Source organism: Mus pahari, chromosome 16, assembly GCF_900095145.1.
Source record: "Mus pahari chromosome 16, PAHARI_EIJ_v1.1, whole genome shotgun sequence".
NCBI lineage: Eukaryota > Metazoa > Chordata > Mammalia > Rodentia > Muridae > Mus > Mus pahari.
The window spans coordinates 49,371,570-49,393,631 of record NC_034605.1 but is presented as its reverse complement, the minus strand read 5'-3'; the positions used below and the strand labels follow the sequence as shown (position 1 = coordinate 49,393,631).

The 22,062-nt window shown below is 45.3% G+C and overlaps 1 protein-coding gene across 1 annotated transcript in view; it reads right to left on the bottom strand.

Annotated features, from left to right (window-relative positions):
* The window catches only part of Cap2 (cyclase associated actin cytoskeleton regulatory protein 2), a 150,387-nt gene extending 132,733 nt beyond the window's left edge, over positions 1 to 17,654 (bottom strand). The window contains exon 1 of the mRNA XM_021215444.2: positions 17,352 to 17,654. The gene's annotated coding sequence lies outside the window, so the exon portion shown is untranslated. The remainder of the gene's footprint in view (positions 1 to 17,351) is intronic.
* Between the last annotated feature and the right edge of the window lie 4,408 nt (positions 17,655 to 22,062).

Genomic DNA, 22,062 nt, shown 5'->3' with positions numbered 1-22,062 from the left:
TAGCCAGGCTGTTTGTCTGTGACTTGACATCTGGTGTCACCTTCTTCTATGATGTTCCCTCCTATCTTCCTATGCTCCATGGTATCTTTGTCTCTGAGTTTATAAATAATAATAATAATAAAAAACCCGGGGTTCAAATATTTCCCATAATCCATGTGTGCTCTCCCATATTTATTCCAACAATAAAGAGACCTAGAATAAAGACATACTTCCTATAACCAGTGTGTGCTCTCCTTTCGACTGTATTGTAACAACAAAGAGACCCAGAATAAAGAACTATTTCCTGTAACCAGTATGTGCTCTCCCATAGACTGTACAGCAACAACAGAGACCCAGAATAAAGAAACATTTCCTTAGGAGAAAAGATCAGAACGGCTGTTTTTCTCTCGCTAATCTGTTTGACAAGCCCATTCTCAAAGTCCTGATACTTTGTTCCTCAAATGGTCGGATTCTATGCCCACAGTGAAGTCTATGTGTAAAACACCTAAAGAGAATGTGTTTCTGTAGTTTTACCATGTCAAATTCCCATAAAAGGAGAGGTCCACACACTTATGGGCATTTCACAAAGTTTGTGCTCATGTTCAGCTGGGAAAGCACAGAGGGATCTTGAGGATGGAGTCATTGACCCCAGTTGGCCCTCTGGCTCTTGTTAGCTGGGGCACTGTGATGGTTAATCTTTATGGTGAATTGGATGGATTTGAAATCATCTAGAAGATACAACTCTTGCTGTGTTTGAGCAGTGAGTGGTGAAGGCTCACTCTGATATGGCTGAGGCTTGAACTCAATAAGAAGGAAGAAAGTACCCTGAACATCAGAGGTCCTCTGCTCCTGCTTCCTGACCCATCCACATGTGAGCATGCTGCCTCCCACTCCTGCTGCCAACTCTCCCCGACTATGGTGAACTGTCCTCGCTCAAACTGTGAATCAAAATAAGGCCTTCCTCACCTAAGCGCTTTCTATCAGTTATTTTATAGCAGCAGTGAGGGAAGTAACTAAAAAAGGAGCCCTGGGGAATGTGCTTAACTTTGCTTTACTATGTCATTACCCATTTATAGGCGAGCTAGAGACACACAGACCCTGGAACATAGACAGATGAACAGGGTAACCAAGGTCAATGAGACAGTCCATAGCTTAGCAGTAGGAGTTGTAATACTGTTACAATGTGTTACAAGAGGTACAATATGGGGGGGGTGTTAAGGGATCACTGAGAAAGTATGGTGAGTAGAAGAGATTTTTAAAAAATATTTTATTTTTTTCCTGTCCCTTTACTTATTCTTCTAATATTTCTCCCATATAAGTCTGAACAAGGTCTGATCCTGCTTAGATCTGAGGGCACAAAGATCAGGCATCTTCAGAATGGTATGGCTGTAGACTTCTTCCAATATTAAAAAAAAAAGTTTCAGACTTATTTCTTTTATTTTATGTAGATGAGCCTTTTGTCTGCATGTGTGTATGTGTACTATGTGCACCCAATGCCCATGTAAGTTAGAAGAGGACATCAGGTTTTCTGAAACTGGAGTTACAGATGGCTGTGAACCATCATTTGGGTGCTGGGAATTGAACTTGTGATCTCTGGAAGAGCAGCATTTGCTCTAAACTGCTGAGCCATCTCTCTAGCCCCGTCTTTTGACAAGTCTATACAAGATTTTCTCTATTGATGAGTATTGATTACCATAAAATGAGAGGCTAGGGAGTTGGGGCCAAGCTGATACTTGGGATTCACTAGCTAGATAGTCCTATGTGGAAAGTTCCAGGCCAGTGAGAGACTTTGTCTCAACAACAACAACAAAATTAGTGTGTGACATCTGAGGAATGGCACCAGAGATTGTCCCCTGCCATCCAAATGTTCCTGCATAAGTGTGTATCTGCACACAGGAACACACACACACACAGGAACACACACAAACACACAGCACAAAGAATTCAAGCAAGGATAATTTTGGATAAGAACCCTCCATCTTACCCACAGTTCACCCAAATCTGCTACTGCTCAGTGGAGAAGGGCCCACTGAGCCTTCTCCTCACTCATTCCCTGAAGTGCTAAGGACAGCTGTCACGGTTGCTCTGAACACTGGTACCCCACAGCAACATGCCAATGGTTTGAGCCCAGAATATCAGCCTATGTGTCCAGTTCGCATCCTTAGCATCTGTAAGACACCCTGTCCAATGAACACAGTCCTTGTGCTGTCTTTCCCCTTGGCACATGTCCACCCTGCCTCCCAAGGCCCCGGGCAGCACGCTTTACCTGAGCTTAGGCTGAGCTCGCTTTTCTCCATCCCACGGAGTCCAGCATGGTGCCATACACCTAGAGAAGTCTATAAATATTTTTGATTGACTAATGAATTGGCTTCCACTCGCTACTCTGTGCTTGCTGCCTACTCTCCGGCACATCAGGCTGGAAGCCAGATTTTTCACAGGAGAAATTTCCATTTAAAAGTGGGTGCTAGATTAGTATTTCCTGTGTGGAACCACAGTAGCTTCCACAGTGAAACGCATATGTTTGCTCTCACCAAAGGCAAACCCTGCATCTTCCATGACTTTTTTGTTCCCCTTTAAGGTATCATCATCATCAACAACAATATATATATATTTCATGCTGTTCTAAGAGTTTTGTAAAAATCATCACAGCAAGTTCATAAAACTAGTAAAGAAAAAAAGTGACTTGGGACTTGGGTAGTGTTTCCGTGTTCATAGAAGAGAGTGAGGTCTTTAGGGTTTCCTGAAAGCCAGTTCAATGTTCCTATTCCTAGTTCAAAGATGGAGAAGCAACCGTGGTGAGTCTTTAGTGATTCTCTCTCACACACATACCGTGTGTGTGTGTGTGTGTGTGTGTGTGTGTGTGTGAATGTGGGAGCCAGGGGTCAACCTCACGTGCCACTCCTCAGGAAATGTACCCCTGACACTTTTGGGCGTGTTGCGAGTGTATGGTTGTGAACACTGGTCGTTTAGGAAAGCAGAGGAAGTGGCTGGGTGGCCTGCTCTATCGCTCTTATTCCCTTGAGACAAGTTCTCTCATTGAACCTGGGGCTAGGCTGGAAGCCAGCAAGTTGCAGGAATGCCCCTGTCTCTGCCCTCCCCAGTGCTGAGGTTACAGGTGTGCATGGCCACGCCCATCTTTTAATACCAGTGCTTGGGATTTGAAGAAAGTCCTTGAAGCTTGCATAGCAAGCACTCTGGCTCACCAAGCCATCCTCGCAGCCTCCACATTACATTTTCGAGACAGAGTCTAATTAGTCTAGAGCCCACAGGTCCCCATCTGCCTTCACCTCCCTGGCACAGGGGTAGATTAGGAACACGTGCCACCCAGCCCAGTTCTTCCTCCTGGGATCTGAGAATTAAAGTTGGGGCTTACACCTGCACAGCAAGCACCTTACAGGCTGTGTCCTCTCCCCAGCCCCTTGGTGATTCCTCGAAGCACATTCAAACCCGTGGATTTCTGTGCTCACGAACCTAAGATTAAACAGGAAATAGAAAAAGCCGCAGGAAGGTGAAAACTTCCTCTGCCCCACTTGACTACAAGTATACCAAAATTTAAAAACAACTGGTCAACCATCAGGTCATTCCGTCTTAATTTAATTCTCTTAGGCAAGGGCGCATTAACACCTTTCTTTCGTTCCAATCACCAAGGGATGTAATCTTGTGATTCATTGTTAGTACATGGTTGTTGTTACTCATTCATGCTTGATGGGCCCACTAAATGCGTTAGCTTGGTTTGTTTTGTTTCCAGTCCCCAATCTCTGCTAGGCACTGTAGTCATCTCCAGAAAGCCAAGTCTGAAATATCTTCTGTGGTGAGCAGTATTAAGAGGGGACAAAAGTCATGGTCAGGAAGGCAGAGGTCACCAAGAGACAATGGTCATGTTAGCAAGGAGCTCGCTCACCTTCACATTTTTCCCTTCCTAGTCTATGGAGTGTCTGGAAACTGCTTTTCACCAAACAGCCAACGCCAGTCACCATTTAGCCTGGGTCTCAAATGTCAAGTAAAAATTTACATGGCAGGCTTGATTCCCCAGCCCACAGTTCCACTGGGAGGTGGAAATTTCAGTAGGTGTGGCTAAGTGGAAGGAAGTTGAAGGGATTCTGGGCACAACCCCTTTTCTTTTCTTGTTGGTCTCTACCACTCATTTCTGCTTTGAGCATCATTTTATCACATCCCGGAAGCAGGAGGGCCAAATGATCACGTGATCCAAAACAAGCCTTTCTTCTTTATAAACTGCCTGCCACGGGCATTTTAAGACAGTGACGTAAAGCTGACGCACAATGACGTAAAGCTAACACACAAAGCCACCCTTTTCTGTCTTCGAAGAAGTTTCAGGTGTTATAAGCAAAATAACAAAGATTAGAGAGTTATGTGTGTGTGGGGGGAAAGGGCACGCTAAAGCTTTTATCAAACTGTAGAAAAGTCTCCCGAGTTCCTGGGTAACCTGAAAATCCATCTGCTGCCTTTGCTGATGTCCCATTGGTGAGGGAGAGGTAGACTTTTCAGTGAGACTTTTCCAATGTTACACCTGTCCCCTATAGTATCTCCTCAGGGTCTAGAAAGGCACCCTCCCCCCTCCCCCAGCACCACGGAGATAGCTCGGCCCTCTTTGGGTGTGAGTCATTCTGTTCCCCATACTTCTTGTACTGCTGCTGCCGTGCTCCGAGGGTCCTGTGCCTGCACCTCTGGTCTCATCCCCCAACCAAGTCTCCCCGGGCCCTTCATTCCCCTTAGGGTACGGACTTTCTGTTTTCTCCACCAATGCTGAGCAGAGCACAGGAAGGCAGGGCACCTACAGAGGTTATCTCGCCAGTTCACATTTCCTCCTTGAGACAGGTTTAGTCCCCCAAACCAACGCCCATTGGCTTTACAAAGTAAGTCATTCTTTGAACTGAGACCTCTGGCTATAAGACGCTAAGTTCTGTCATGTGATATAGCGAAGAGTGGGGAAGGAGCATCACAGGAGTCAGAGAATCTGCCACTTCAGCGGCAACCCACCTACCTACGGGAATCTGGTGGACGGTTAACTTGAGTCTCAATTTCCCAATTTCCAGTGAACGATTCTAACTCTTCACCACTCACTGGCCCAAGAACACGGCATGGGAATGCATTTTGAGCTGTCTTCTGCACCAACTATTACGGTTCATCTCACTGCTCTGTCCTGAGGATAGCTCAGACTTGGGGAAACTATACTGCAGCAGGATGAACGGCTAAAACCTCCAAGAGAAATCCAGTATTTCTGGCAGAAGAACAAGAGATTATAGGGAAGAGTCACACAGGGTAAGGAGAGAGATGAAGGGAATACCCTGATTCTGGAACATTCCAGCCTCGCCCTTGAGTTGTGTATGTGTGGGGCAAACCCAAAGGCCCTGAGAACTGATCTATTACCAACCTCTGCCAGAGTCCGAGACTAACTCCCAAATACCGCACACATGGGACGCAGGGATTTGAAACTAGAAGTAATGTTAGGACCCTGGCCCACTGCATGCAATACAGAGTTATGTGGGAAGTGGGTGTGGCTGTGGCTGTGGCCTTGTGAACCAAGACTGGCACCCTGGTTCACTGCCAAGCCCCGTGATTCCCTGCTTGATTACCCCAAACCTGATTATGCGCACCTGAGTGATTAAACGCTGCCCGCCTGACGTTGTATATCGTGGTACAGCATGATATTGAGTCACTGCCTATCAACACCCACCCTGGCTAGCATATAGAACGTGCTGAATGCTGATTGGATGATGAGTGATGAGAGATGAGTGCAGAGGGTGGAAGGGGATAAATTGGGCGATCCCAGAATAAAGAGAGAGCTGAGGAGAAGCAGTGAAGCTGAGAGCTGAGGGGGAGCTGAGAAGCAGAGAGAAGCTGAACTGCTGTAGAGAGCTGGGGTGAGCTGTAGAGAGAATAAAGGAAGCTGCAGCGGGAAGCTGTGAAAGCTGCTCAAACCCTGCCTTGGCATATGTGTTCTCTTTGCCCCACCTCTGCGGGACAGAGGCTGGGGTTCTCTGACAGTGCTAAACTGGTTGGCTGGTGGAACCAAGCAAAACCAATGAGGCAGCATTTTCCAAGGGACCCAAGGTCTCACAGAGCAAAGCCCAAATGTCCAAGATTCAAATCAAAACGGTTTGGCATGCCAAGGACTAGAGAAACACAACCAGTTCCGAGAAAGGACAGCCTGCAAATGGCCACCAGCCACGAGGTGACACAGACGTTGGGATTTCCAGAGACATTTGTAGAAGCTATTCTAACTGTGCTTAAGATGGAAGGTAATATCCCTGAAACAGCTGGAAGCCAGGAATTCTTAATAGAGTAATGAGAACTAAAGGAAAAATCTAGATCTATAAAACAAACAAACAAACCTACAATCACAAAAGAAAAGTCCATTGGGTAAGCTTGACGGCAGGATGGAGATGGCTGAGGAAGGCACCTTGAACTTGAAGATACAGATCCTGTTTAATCTGAAGAACAGAAGGACCAAAACATTGAAGAAAAAGAATGGAGTTTGAGAGGTCTGTCAGATGACACTCAGGGTCTAATCCTAGTGTTACTGGGGCCCCATGAGAGGAGAAGGCTGAAGTAGAAAGCCTAGGTTTTGAAACAATAGCATCCAGGCATGGTGGCTCACCCATGTAATTACAGAGTTGGAAGGCAAGCTGAGGCAGGAGGATAGCCATTATTTTGAGGCTACCTTAGATTACATAGTGAGTTCCAAACCAGCCTGGACTGCAGAGTCTCAAGAGAGAAAAAAAAAAAAAAAAAAAAAANAAAGAAGAAAAAGAAAGAAAGAAAAGAAAAGAGAAAAGAGAAAGATACAATCACTAAATATTTCACAAACTTAGAATGAGAGACATAGACTTATAGTTCCAAACACACACACACACTCACACACATATAATGAGTCCCTCCAGAGATAAGAAAAATAAAGATGAGCGAGAATAAATAATTGCCGAGGGAGAAAAGTCAGGAGGGAAGGAAGAAAGTGTGATGGACCGTGATGGCCTCTCTTTGAGAGGTGTAAGAAACACCAAGACTGTCAGTTGTTAAACATCTCCCTTAAATCAGCCATTCAAGGAGTTAATCAGCACATGGTTCAGACACAGAGAAAACTGTTCCCATAGTAACACACCTGATGAAACCATTATTAATGAACAACACATAAACAAGCCCCTCCCCAGTCGTCACAAACTTCCATTTGTGACTGCAAAACTTCATCTTTCTCCTCAAACTTAGGTTTCAGTTCTGTTTGTCCTACAGGGGAACATTTTACATATAATGTCTCCTACTGGGTCCCCTACCATACTTTGCTGTATCAAAAATAATGGCAAGAAGGAAGGATAGATGGCTCAGTGGTTCAGAGCACTGGATGCTTTTCTGGGGGAGCCAGGTTTGAGTCCCAGCACCACATAGCAGCTCTCAAACATTTGTAACTCCAATCCCAGAGGATCTAATGCTCTCTTCTGACCTCTTTGGACACTGCATGCCTATGGAGCACAGATACATGCAGGCAAAATACCCACACACATAAAGTGAAATAATAATTTAAAAAGGCTATATAGCCGGGCCTGGTGGCGCAGGCTTTTAATCCCAGCACTCAGTAGGCAGAGGCAGGCGGATTTCTGAGTTCGAGGCCAGCCTGGTCTACCAAGTGAGTTCCAGGGCTATACAGAGAAACCCTGTCTCGAAAAACCAAAAAAAAAAAAAAAAAAAAAAAAAAAAAGGCTATATAAGCTTAAATGTTTATTAAGTGGTCAAAATGTTTTTAAAAACTACTTCTGACATCATTGTTGCTATTGTGTGATATCATTGTCCCTATTATGTGAATCACTGTTGCTATTATATGACATCATTGTCCCTATTATGTGATATCACTGTTGCTATTATATGACATCATTCTCCCTAGTATGTGACATCATTGTTGCTATTATATGACATCATTGCCCCTAATATGTGACATCCTTGTTGCTATTATAATTCCTACAATCAAACTTCTCAAAAAAACCAAACCAAAACAAAACCCACAAACACTACAGATTTTGGCACATGGTTACTAAATATAATCCAAAAGTATTTCTTTTTTGAAATCCACCTCTTTTGATCAGCTTTATTATCTAATTATTTTATGACTGTGTATAAGTACACTATTATTAAAGTGAGGAAGTCAGAGCAGCAATTTTGGTTGTTTGTTTTTCCATCAATGTAGTACTTAAGTAAAGAGGTGGGAACAGATGAGAAATGCTGTTACAGCAGTGCCACTCAAACCTCTCCCAGGAGACAAGAGACGCGTGGCAGGGTGGTAAACATCAAAGTATCTGAAGCATCAATGTCAGGATAAATAGAGACGTATAAGTCTAGTGAGTACCTGAGTACCATAACTACTATTCCTTCTGGGTTTTTTCAGCTGCTCCTTATTTTTTTTAATATTAGGTTATTTGGTATCTTTGTAGATGCAGAAGTTAACTTGCAAAAGAAAAGCTAGTAGAACAATTGCAACAATGTAATTATTGATTATAGACAGTGACAACATTTTTCCCCTGGGGAGTTCCAGTGGCCTCCCCTGCCTATGGAAGATGTGAGTTATGAAATCTATCCACTCTTGTATCACGTCTTTTAAACTGCATGGAAGATCTTTCTGGTTATTTAATAAGATTAGAATTGTTCACTATTGGTGTGATAGTCACTATTCTATTCTTCTCCAGTTTACCCTTTGACATCACTGTACAATTGACTAGGTTGAAGATTTGCATCTATCTTACTTAACTGTTTCCTTTTTGCATCAGTCGATCAGGTGTGCAAGCCACAGCACATCTGCAGGACACAGAGGACAACTTGAGGGCGTTGGCTCTCCCTCACCATGTGGATTCCAAATGTGGAACTGAGGTCCTCAGGCTTGGTGGTAAACACCTTTATTCACCAGTGAGCCACCCCGTCTACATTGTTTTTGAAGAAAGACTTATGGCACACATGGTGTATATGAGGATCTCCATCTCAGACTGAGAACCACGTTATGTCCCCATCCATAAACCTAAGCAAACGTCCCCAAATGCAGCTCCTTTCCTCTTCCCGCCTACTAGGTTTCCACAGCCCCGAACAGAAATAGTTACTAAAACGGGTCAGAGATAGGACTCCTACTAAAAGGAGAAGAGAATTATGGGAAATAAGATGAGCCGGTGCAACTGTCTCCATCACAGGCCCACCAGCAGGAAGATTCAGCTTGGGAAAAAATACATATGGACGATGCCGAGAATTCAGATGTTTATTCTCTTAGAACATCCATGCTTGGGAGCTTAAGGAAGGTTGCTCTGCATGTGGTCCAGGTGCACAGTTTGAGGACTGCTAAAATAAGAAGCATAAAGACCAGTTTCCTTCTACAGTGTTGACGTGATTTGTACTTATAAAGCCCAAACTGAAAGAAACGGAATTTCTCACTAGAGCTCTGTCAGGATGCAGGGCCTTTGGGAGGTGATTATGTTGTTACAAGGTTGGGGGGGGGCAGCAGGGAGGGCGGCACACTCATGACCAAAGGGTGTGGGGGGAATCCTCGTGACCAGAGGGTAGGGGCACGCTCATGATGGATGAATATTTTTATGAGTTTGGTTTAAGTCTTGGGGGATGAAGTCTTACAAGGTTAGTCACCACGGGAGTAGGCTGTTAGGAGACCCAGCTACCTCACATGCTTAGCCACACCGCTGCCCACTTCTGTATTATTCACTGACACAGCATGAAGTCCTTGTGAGCTGTGACCACCTGTTCTCAAAGTTCCCTGCAACAAGGTCTATGAGCTAAAACCATTTCTTTTCTTCATTCCTTCCTCAGCCTCAGGTATTTTGTAACAGTGACAGCAAAATGCACTAAGAAACACCCCCAATTCTACACTATCTGAGGGTCTTTCGCTTTTGCAAGCCTCATTTAAACATTTTCAGTTACTAAAGAAGTTTAACTATGCAATCGCTCATTCTCCCTTTAGAAAGACACAGGAGGAGTCTGAGTCCTATTGAAGAGGCCATTCTGAAGATAGAACGTGAAGAGATGTCCATAGCAGGAACTCTGGGAAGCCCTCAGGTATCTTTCACTTCCCAAAGGCTCCATTCCAGATACTAGCAACTGTAGGATAAGTAACTCAACATATGGATTTCAAGGACAAATACAATGGTTTCCAAACCGCTGCTGCAATGGAGCCGGGTGCAGAGAAGATTCCTATTTAACTCAGTTCTGGAGAATCGGGTTGGCCTGCTCAGTGGTGACTACTGAGTGTGTCAGTCTGATGGTGTGGTAGCATCATGTAGGAGACAAATCTCCTGATATGTCTCTGAGGGAGGTTCTAGGTTGGGTTAACTGAGGAAGAAAGGCTCACCCTCAGTGTGCTTGGTACCATGGAGGAGGCTGGGGTCTTCAGAGTGACTAAAAGAAAACCCACTGAGCACACACATTAATCACTCCCCGCTTCCCAGTTGTGTGAGCAGTGCGTCCATCTCTTCCTGAGATGCTGTCCTCACCACAATGGGCTGAACCCTTAAACTGGGATCCAAGTAAACCCTTTCTCAAGTTGTATTATTTGGTTATTTTGTTGCAGAGGTTTACGACTAGGGGAGTCTTGTGTTTGTATTTGGAAGTAGAGGAAAAACAAAAAACAAAAAAATAAGACAAGTTATTTTTCTTGAGGTGGCCCAGCCTGACTGATTCTTGTTGCTAAATAGGGAGCAGGAGTTTATCTCATAAGAACCAGAGACTCTACTGTGAATAGAAACCCGTCAGAAAACAAGACAGGGAATTGGAATGCCATCCCAAGTACAGACAGAGCCTTTGCAAGGAGCACAGGAAGCTGAGATAACAGCTTCCATTCAGTGGGTGTCCACTCTTGACCCCGGTGACAGCCTACCCGGTCTGTCACAGCAGAGCAAAGAAATCTCCAGCGAATCCCAGAACTTCTCAGGATTCCCACGTTATCAAGCAAAGTAGCGGGTTATTTTTTTTCTCCACATTAAAAGACGTTTTGATAATCCCACAGTTTGCGTACAGTGTGGATTTTAAATTCTGAGCAGCTGGAGGCCGACAGGAGCCTCAATATTTCCTTGACTTATCCAGCCATCAGGCAGGTGTGAAATTTTAAAAACCAAAGGCCATCCTCTCCTTCTCTGAGAGGTCAGCATGAAGCCAGTACTGTCAAGACAGACTCTAGTCTGTAGCTAGTGTAACTGAACGCTGCTCAGAAGAAGCAAAGGCTCTTCTGGGTTCTGCAGTGTCCATGTCTCTTCTTATGCAGGGCTGAATATTAAAAAGTGGTGGTGGTGGGGAAACCCTGTCAAATAATTTCTTAATGAAAGAAGCCATGCTTTTCCCAGGTAAGAAAACGGTTTATAGAGAAAAATACAAAGCGAGACTCCCCTAAGCAACTAAAGGCCAGGCTTATGGGACTGCACTCACAGGATGCACTTTATGTGCTGAGATGTCTCCTCACCACCGTCTGTGAGCTGCAGTGTTTCATGCTTCCGTACTTCAGAAAACCGTTCTTACGACTAGACTTTAAATAGCTTGAAAGTCAGGATCTTGAGACTCAGGGTGTCATCTTGAGCTGGGCACACGTGTCAGTGGTACGATGTCACTAACGTTTATAGCATGGGGCTGGCTGGGGAGATAACTTGGTTCACAAAGTGCACCACCTTGGAAGCATGAGAAGCCGACCCAAACATGTCCAGAACCTATGTCAAAATCCCAAACACGGTACCAGACACTTGTAACCTCAGAGTTGGCAAGGCGGAGCCAGGCGGGTCCCTGAAGCCACCTGACCAGCCATCCTAGCCTGGTGGGTAAGTTCCAGGCCAATGAGAGACCCTGTCTCAAACAATAGAGGAATGCTGTTTAAAAACACTACCTCAGGCTTCTGTTTGTCTTCCATATTTGCACACATATGTGAATGTTGGGGGTTGTTGGTCTGGTGCTGTGTATACAAATGCTAACTTCTGAACCCCATGATCTGGTTGCCTCCAGACAAGCAAATTCTCACATATATTGGCCTTTGCTGTGTAAACCTTGCTCTCCGTATTTAAAGCTATTTGCTGAATAAAAGTGGCTACAGCCAATTACTAGGGAGAATAGAGGTAGGCGGGACTTTGGTTATTGGGCTAGGAGTCATAGGTAGGGACCACAAGAAGAAGAAGAGAGAGGAGGAAGAAGAATGAAGAAGAGAGAGAGAGAGAGAGAGAGAAAAGGAGGTCTCCATTAGACGTCATGGACCAGGAGCATGTGGTCAAGTGAAATGGCCCCACGGACAGACTGATGGAGCAAAAATAACCCGGATGAAACTCAGAATGCAGGTACTTAGAGCTCAGCTGGGAAGTAGCCAGTCTAGCACTGGAAAAATAGATTAGGGGTAATTTGCCCAGGAATTGTGCTAAAGCTGAATAAATAAATCTTAGTCCCAGTCATTCATATGGAAGTTAGCTGGGGATAGAGATAAATATTTTACACTACATTTGAACATGTACCTCTTATACACACACACAAACACACACACACACACACACACACACACACACACACACACACCATCACTCTTAAAGACACATGGAAACTGTCTCCAAAACAGCATTCTTGGTAAAAGGGAAACCATGGGAAATGGCCTGTACACTGGAGAAGGACCGTAGGGATTTAGAAACATTTGCCAAAGATCCTAATGTGACTTCATGTGACAATACAGGTTATTCTTAAAGTTGTAATGGTGAGTCTTAAGAAAAGGGGGTTTAGCAGGCTGTGGCAGGCAGCACAGGTATGTGTCACCTGAGAGACGGAGGCAGGAGGATCACAAGTTCAAGGCCAGTCTCAACTCCATAGGGAGTGCAAGCCTAGGGTACCTGAGATGCTGTCTCAAATCAAACAAACAAGAACAAAACAACCAGCCAACCAATGAACAAACAAAAAGCGACAGAGAAGAAAAATGTGGGACTATGTATAAAGACTCAAAAGATCTATACGAGAGTTGTTTAGGATCTCACGCATGCTGTAAAATTATTTTATGCTTAAATCAGGGGATGATTAATCCAAAATTCAAGGTTGGGCGGGGGGCAGAATGGATAGCAAGCAGCCCAGGACAGGGGAAGAGCTGAATGAGCTAGGTCAACTCAATTATTTTGATAGCACTTACAGATGTGTGCAACTATCACCGATCTTAGAACCTTTCATCAGCTAACAAAGAGCTCAGGGGCCATGGAGAAAAATCTGTGAGGAACAAATATCCTTGGGGTTGGCGGAGCTGCTGTGAAGCAGAGTCCTCTGGGCATGACTCTACTCATGTCCTCATAGCAGCCGTGGATGTAGAACAAGGCCAGGGTCATCTTCACTCTAGCATGGTGGGGGCTGGGCACTCAGGAGCCCCTGTGCCTCACTGAGAAGCCATTGACAGTGGATGGCTCCGAGGGGGAGGGAAAGAAAGTCAGTTTTCTCTAAGACAGGAATGAAAGGTGAATGTGGTAAAAAACAAACAAACAAAAAACAACCAAAAAAACCTTTGTAAACATATATGCAAAACTTAAGAAGTAATAAAAATATTGTATTTAAAAATACACTAAAAGCAGGTGGTGATGGCCCACAGCTTTTATCCCAGCATGGGAGGCAGAGGGAGGTGGATCTCTGAGTACAAGGTTCGCCTGGTCTACAGAGCAAGTTCTGGGACAGCTAGAGCTACACAGAGAAACCTTGTCTCAAACAAAAACAAAAACAAAAAACCTAATAAAGTAGAAGAAATTTACTCCAGAGTCTTTTTGTGCCCCTCCCCCATCCTAGCCAATAATATCTGATCTGTCCATAAAGATTGCTTAGAAACGGTTCCCCAGGAGTGGTTTCACGCATGATATGGCCTTTTTCATTATGTGGCTTCTTTCACTTAGCAGGATGTTATCAAGGTTCCTAGTACAGCACCCCTTTCTGTGGGCACACCTATGTGCACACAGAGGTCAGAGGTCAATGTCAGATGTCTTCCCCAGTCACTCTCCTGTACCTGCTCCCCCACTGCTGGGGTCCCATGCACAAGCCACTGCACCGGGTTTATAGGTGGCTGCTGAGGCTCAGACTCAGGTTCTCATGACTGAGCCACAAGCACTGAGCCAGCTCTGCCTTCCTTTTAAATAATACGCCCTTGATGGACTGTATTTTCCTACCCATCAGTAGATGGGCTTCCTCCTCCTACCTCCTGGTGTTTCCATCTCTTAGCTGTTACCAGCGAGCCTCCGTGTGTATAGTTTTTATGGTCCCCCTTTAAATTTCATTTTTTTTTTGGAGGCAGGACTGAGATTTGAACCCCAGACTTTGCGCACGGTGCACAGATGCTCTTCTGGTGAGCTACGCTGCCAGCCCCGTAGACAGGTGTCTTTTTGCCATGGCTCCTTTCACCTTTCTCTTGAATGTAGACTTACAGTGGAATTTCGAGGTCACTGAAGGAACCGGGGTTTTTCCAATTAAACACATCATTTTATATCCCCACCGGCAGCGTTTGAGGGCTGCAGTTCCTCCACCAACACTTGGGATGATCTGATTTTTTAATTACAGTCACACTAGTCAGTCTGGCATGAGCTCTCACTGTGGTTTTGATTTGCAGTTACCTGATGGAATAAGGATGTTGGGCGTTAGCCGGGCAGTGGTGGTGCATGCCTTTAATCCCAGCACTTGGGAGGCAGAGGACGGCAGATTTTTGAGTTCGAGGTCAGCCTGGTCTACACAGAGAAACCCTGTCTTGAAAAACAAAAAACAAATAAGGGAGTTGGGCATTTTTTTTCACAGCTTTAATGTCCATTCATTTGTCCTCCTTGGCACACTTTGCTATTAGAGCATCTTTTTATTAACAAATTAGGAAGGCTGTTTAAATATTGTGGACCTGAATCTCTTATCACATATATGATCATATATATATATATATATATACACACACACACACACACACACACACACACACACACATTTTGAGAGTTACCTATTCATAACTCTTTTGTTCTCAAGCCTGCGTCTACGCTTGACAGTAAGTTCACAGTTGCTCCCTTAAATCTGATGCTCATAATTTATCTAGGCTCAGCATATTCTGATGTATAATACAAAATTGATGAATCAAGACTAAAAACTAAACCTTGGAATAAAGATATATGTTAGGAGATATTCAAAATGAAATAAAACACCACTGTGTCAAAAGTAAGTTAATGTTGTTCTTGTGAATATTTAATTTCTGGGCATAATTCAAGCAGTTGGAGAATCTAGCCATCTGAGGCTCTAGCCCAAGGTGGGAATACACTCTCTACTTTCAGGAGGAAAAAAAAAATTAAACGAACAAAACCCCAAACTACTTCTCTTCTGTTTCCTTCAACCCTCTTCCTGTAAACTAAGTGTGTGCATGCATGTATGCCTGTGTTTGTATGTGTGCTTGTATGCATGCATGTATTTGTGGTATGTGTGTGTGTGTGCGTGTGTGTCTGTGTGGTGTGTGAGTGCATAGGCTCGCATTTGTGTGAGTGCAGGTTTGTGTGTGTTTGTGTGATAGGGGAGAAAAATCGCTACTGGTGAAAGCCAGCTAAACTTCAAATTTCCTATCCGTTAACACAATGAAACTCGCCGGTACATTCCTCACCACATTCTCCTCGGCCTCGTTCAATTTACAACAGCCAAGCCGAGTAGTTATTAAGCTGACCTTGAGGACTGCAGAGCCCCTATTTACCATCTAGCTCTTCAGCCAGGAAGTTAGGGAACCCCACACTCCCGTCATACCAACAAGCTAAACAAGGTCTTGTGGAAAATCCTACTTCCGGCTTGCAGAACTGTTTGGTTACTATCATTTCTCACAGTCAGTTTCTTTTCTTTTTTTTTTTTTTTCTCTTTGTCTTTGAGTCTCACTTGATCCTAACTTTATTAAGGATTTTCAGATTTGAGGGTTCATGGAGAAATAAGTCTTTTCTTAAGAAAAAAAAAAAAAAAGGTGAAGTCTTGTCAAGATACCGTGCTCTGACTGCAAGTGATCGATTTCATTCTTTCCACCAGCTTTCTGTATCTGCTTTCAGTCCCTAACCATGCAGAGCTATCTGAACCACCCGAACCCCTCCCTGCCCTCAGCAGGCTTATATTCTAATGAAACCCCAGCAAATCGAAATCACTCCAAAGATGAGACACTACTGTTAACCTTCCACAAAGTGGTCCCAGCTACCGTCAGCAAGACTTCTGAGACACATTCGTTAGGTGTGGCAGTGACTACCTGTAATCCAGCACTCAGAAGCCGGAAGCAGGAGGATTGTGAGTTTGAAGTCAACCTGGGCTAATGGCGAGTTCCTGACCAGCCCGAGTACAGAGTAAGACTCGCCTGTCTTAAGCAAAGGAGCATACCTGTGATCTCAGCTAGGAAGCAGAATGATTGCTAAAAGTTTAAGGTCAGCCTGGAGTTCCATGGTGAAGCTCTGTCTACCAACAAACCAAGCAGCCAAACGAACAGGCAGTGCTCTCTCTGCAAGCAATTCTGATAAACTAAATTTTTTTTTTCCGTTTGTTTCTGCCTTCTGATTACACAGGCCAAGACCCAAGTCTTGGCTGTACAAAGTTCACCTCCACTTGGTAAACTTTTTAGACCTACTTCTAAATACACGCGTCCTAAAAGCACAAACTCACATAAAGAACGCCTGGATTCCAACATGACTTAATGCACAGCCTCTTTGTGGTGTTGATGAGAATAAATAGTCTCATGTGCACCGTGGGCCATCCGCCTAAAGATGACGACAAGATTGCTGATGTCACAAACAAGCCCCTATGGGGCAGTCAGAGAGCCGCTGCGGGGTACCATTTTTTCAGAGCGGTCCCTTCAAAGCATCAGTGGCGTGTGCATTTTTTAGAAGTGACTCATGGCCTCAAGTCAGATTCTGCAGAGAAGCCAGGTCCCTTCCTTTCCTTCCAGCACCTTCGGATTGAGGTAGCATTGGCGAGATCCACTTCAATGACACCCACCCGGGAACCCTTAGAAAGCTCAGAGCAGAGCAGTGGAGACCCCTTGAAGTTAGACCGGCCTAGGGTGCGGTGGCTGTCGGCGGGCAGGCCACGGGTGGCCCTCCAGCCCGAAACTCGGCGGTCCTCAGCGCCAGGCGAGCAGCTGGAGCGCTGAGCTGCGCTGACCCAGATGAGGACTGCCCCAGCGCCGGATCCCCGCATCCCAGATCCTCACATCCCCGGTCCTCACTTCCCTTGTCCTCACATCTGGGTGGCCTCAGATCCCTGAGTCCGCTTCGCCTTTCTTCCCCGCGTCCTGGACATCTCCCACCCTACCAGGGGCGCGCAACTTGCGAGCGCCGGCCTCGGGGTGCCGGGTGTCCAGGCAAGTCCCCCATTCTCCCCGCCCCCCGCCCCCCTCCGCGCTCCAGCCTGACCTGCTGTAGAGCCCAGGTCCCGGCTTCGGTGATGCAAAGCCGACTCCGGCCACTTGCGCCCTCCTCCCGCTGGTCCTTTGCTGCCTCCGCCTCCCCCCTGCACGGGAGCCCGAGTCGGTCACGCTGCTAGCGGGGAGAGTCGCCCGCGGCTTCCGGCAGCTCCAAATACAGACGGGCGAGGGAGGGGCTGGGAGCACCCAGCCGAGGGCGGGGGTGGCAAGGAAGGGAGCAGAGAGGAGGCACAGATGGGCCGTGGGAGAAGAGAGATAGGAGGGCAGAGGCGATCGCCTGTGCAAGCAGGAAATGCCTTCGCCTTCTCCTGTAGGTTTGCAAAGAGCTCTGAAAAGGTCTGGCGGTCCCTGAAGGGGGTTGGGGGTGGGTAGGGATGCATAGTGACCCGTACAAAGAGAAGGATAATGGGGCACCTCGAATATCCTCCAACTCAAAGAAAAGGATAAAGGAGGGCAGATGCCATCTATCTCTTCAGATAGATTGTAGATCTGGGGCAAGTAATTTATATACAGAAACTTTAAAAAGTCATCTGATTATTTAGAAACGAATAGAACCCTTGGCCGGCCTACTTAAGCAACTGTTTACTTGTAGACACTGTCCCTTATTTTATATACGTATGGTCTATGCTTGCAAAACCGGGAGCGTTTCTCTACGGTTAGCATAATTAGACAGAGAGGATCGATTTTCGATTTTCATCGGAGTCTGGAATACTGGACACGAAGCTCTTCACTGAATGAATGTCAAGGGGAAAAACTGCAGATGAAGGGAGGGGGAGAGAGAAACGTAATAGCTTATGTTCTTTTGTTTAAATTTCGAGAAAGTGTCTCAGTACAAAGCCCTAGCTGTAGACTAGAACTCACAGACATCCTCCTGCCTCTGCTTCCAGAGTGCTGGGATTAACGGCCATACACCACCATGCCTGGCCCTACAGAAATTCTAAAAGCAAACTCTCAAAATTGTGCAGTGAAGCGGATTCTGGTAACGCCAATGTTCCCTGTTGTCTTAGTTAGGGTTTTATTACGGAGAACAGACACCATGACCACAGCAACTCTTATAAAAGAAAGTATTTAACTGGGGCTGGGTCTTAGTTCAGAGGTTCCGTCCATTATCATCATGGCATGAAGCCTGTGGCATGAAGGTAGACATGGACAAGCAGCTGAGAGTTCTACATCTTTATCTCCAGACAGCAAAAGGAGACTGCATACCACAGGGGGCATAGCTTGAGCATATAACACCTGAAAGTCAACCTCCACAGTGACGCACTTCCATCAGCAAGGCCACACCCACTCTAAGAAAGCCACGCCTCCGAAGAGTGCCACTCCCTATGAGCCTAAAGGAGCCAGTTACATTCAAACTACCACAACTGTCAGTGTTAAAATCACAGTTAACTCGGCTCTGTGTGTTGTCAAAAGCCCACAACTGTGGAGCCACACCTAATAGGCACCTCTTCACTCTCTTTGGTCTGGAGTAAAGGGAGACCTGCTTATTATTTGTGCTGACACACGTGCTTTGAATGAACACATATACTGGGCTTTTGAGACAAGGATACAGGCCAGGCTGACGTAAAACTCTAAGTCCCTAAACTCACAGCAATCCTCCTGCTTCCACCTAAATGCTGAGATTACAGGCATGCGTCATATCTGCGATGCACCAACGTCCACAGTATCCACAACGTAATCCAACCCTTCTTGTTACTTAACCCAGCTGTCCTTCTGTGTCTGGTGAACGGGTCCCAGGGCCTGCTGCAGATATCAAGATCTGAAGATGTGTAAGACTGCTCTATAAAATGGCACGGTGTTCGCACACTTTTGCAACCTTCTTGTATGCTGATCATGTCCAGATGGGTTACAGTATCCAATATGATATAAATGCCATGTACGACTGAAGCACGTTCAGCGTGTCCAACCCTACCCTAAGGTCTGTCCTTCTTTACATAGGACAAAAGTTTTGAATGAAAATTTTCTGTGAATCTCAACATAGTGGCTGACTCCGGCTCCTTGAAACTCAGCCTGGAGGAGGGACGATGTCTCAGTTGGTAAAGTGCTAACCTTGCAAGCTTGAGGAGCCAAGCATGCTCTTCAGACCCCGTATACAGTGTGCACACTTCTATTGTGGTTGTGTACACTTCTAATACCAGGACTGGCAAGGCAGAGACATGCAGATCTCCAGAGTCTGCTGGCCCGCCAGACTAGCCTACACGTACAACCTCGTATCAGAGAGAGATGCCTTGTCTCGGAGTGTTAATATCTCCCGAGGAACAAAGCCCATGGTGTCCTCTGACCTGCATAACAACCACACACGCACATGCACATGTACATGCATCTGCACACACACACACACACACACATCCATGAACATACTTGAATACACACACACACATCCATGAACATACTTGAATACACACACACACATACACACACACACACACACATCTAGGCTTCCTAGGGTCTCCTGAGGTCTTGTCTTAGTCTTCTGTGTGCTGTAAAGGAGCTCCTGAAACCGGGTGCTTTGACAACATGCCCATGTGATGGTTTATAAACAATAGAGATGCATTTCTTGTGGTTCTGGAGGTGGGGGACTGTAAGACCCAGCAGATGAGTATTTGGCTTCCAGGCTGGCAGGCACCCTGGCTCACATAGTGGAGAGCAGAAGGGCAAGGCAAAAAGGGCTTAGATAAATGGTGTTCCCACTCATGGCTCATGGTTGAGGAGCAAAAGAGATGAGCGTTCCTCACAGTCTTTTTTTTTTTTTTTTTTTTAAATAAAATTGTTACTACTATATTATTTATTTTGTGTGGTATGTTCTTGCATGTGTGTGTCATAGCACACATATGGAGGTCAGAAGACAACTGTAGGAGGTTTATTTATTTATTTATTTTCCATCACATGGGGCCCAGGGATGGAGCTCAGGGTGACAGATTTGCCACCAAGCACCTTTGTCTATTGAGCTACGTGTCTCCTGCCAATCTCTTTGTAAGAGCACTGATCCCAGCCCAGGAGGCCAGGGCACTCAGAATCCCCCCTCCTCGTCGTCCCTGATGCTTTAATATTCTGGCATCTGGTATTTTGGAAGGTATGAGCGTTCGACTCTGGCAGGTTCCGAAGCACCTGTGTGTAGGACTGATTTGTAGGTTGCTAACCACTGCTGAACTTGCTTGGTGAGAAATTCTCCCCTCCTAGGGGTGTGTTAAATGGAGAACAAGTGAGTCTTTTTAAATACTCTCAGCTAAGGAGCGATCATGATGGCTCATGGAGACAGGGCCCCTGAATTCCAGAGTGTTCCTTCATTTGAATCTATTCTAGGTGACCAGATCTCTCTGTGATTCCTGTTCTATCCTCATGTCTGCTAAGACCACTGAGACTGGACCACTGGCCCTGAGTGTTTTGATCACAGCCTCTTTTGCTTCACTGGCGGGGGTGCTCCCTGGCAAATAAAAACATACAATGAACATGGTGTTCTTCCCCATGGCTTTTCCTGGTCCCCAAGGAGGCCAAGAAGATGACGTCGTCTCTGCAGTATCACGCCTGCCTTTTCTAGAGCCTAAAGACCGGAAGAGCAGGTTGCCAGTGTACTGCAGGGCTTCGTGGTTTTATTTTAACAAATTCCCAGTGGAAAATTACCAGTAGGCATTTATACCAGCAGATGCCTTGAGAACATTTTTTTTTTTTCTACAAATAGTTGATTTGTATGTACTAGGTACTCCTCACATCTCGGGTACCCAGGATGCAACATTGTAAGCAAGATAAACACCAGTGCCATTGGACTTCCGTTTCTACAGTTTCCACATCCCAGGATCCAACCAACCTCAGATTTACAGTATCTGAAAATAAAAAGTATATAGGGGACATATACAATTTTTATTCTTGTCATTAATCTTTAAGCAATCCATTAGGGCTATATCTAGAGTTTTCATTAACTAGGTACTAGAAGCAATCAAATAGATTCAAATAGAGGAAAGTCTAAGTTATAAGCAAACGTGACACCATTTTATAGTTAGGATTGAACATCAAGGGTGAGGGTGTATGCACAGGCCCTGGGATACCAAGAGAGAACTATAATTGGTAAGATGTATTAAGCCATTAACAAATACTTAGACAATCTCCTGTTCTAAGTATTTTATATTCATCAACTCAGCAGCCTCATGACTTGGGTTCTGTTATTATCCTTGATTTGTAAGTGAAGAACTCATCACAGAAAGATTTAGTTCTTTGCTCAAGATCATAGAACATTATTGCCTGCAATTTGGACCTAGGAGCCTGGCTGGAATTTCTTCTAATCATTCTGTATTATAGGAATAAGAAAGAACGACAGCTACAGTTTATCATATCACGCCTCTAATGGTCACTGCAAAATTAGATACCTCAATAGCTATGGCTAGTTTTGCGTGTGTGTCGTCAAGGTCAAGAGTTGGGGCTGGGGAGACAGTTCTGTTGATAAAATGCTTGGCTTGCAAGCTTGAGGGTCTAAGTAGAAGCCTCCGAATCCGTGTAAAATAGTTAGGAGTGGTGACGTCCGCCTGCAATCCCAGGCTGTGGAGGCAGAGACAGGCAGATCCTTGGGGGTTGCTGGCCAGCCAGCTTAGTCTATTTGTTAAGACCCAGGCCAATGAGAGACTTAATCTCACAAAGAAAGAAAGGAAGAAAGAAAAAAGAAAAAGCAAAGAAAGAGAGAGAGAGAGAGAGAGAGAGAGAGAGAGAGA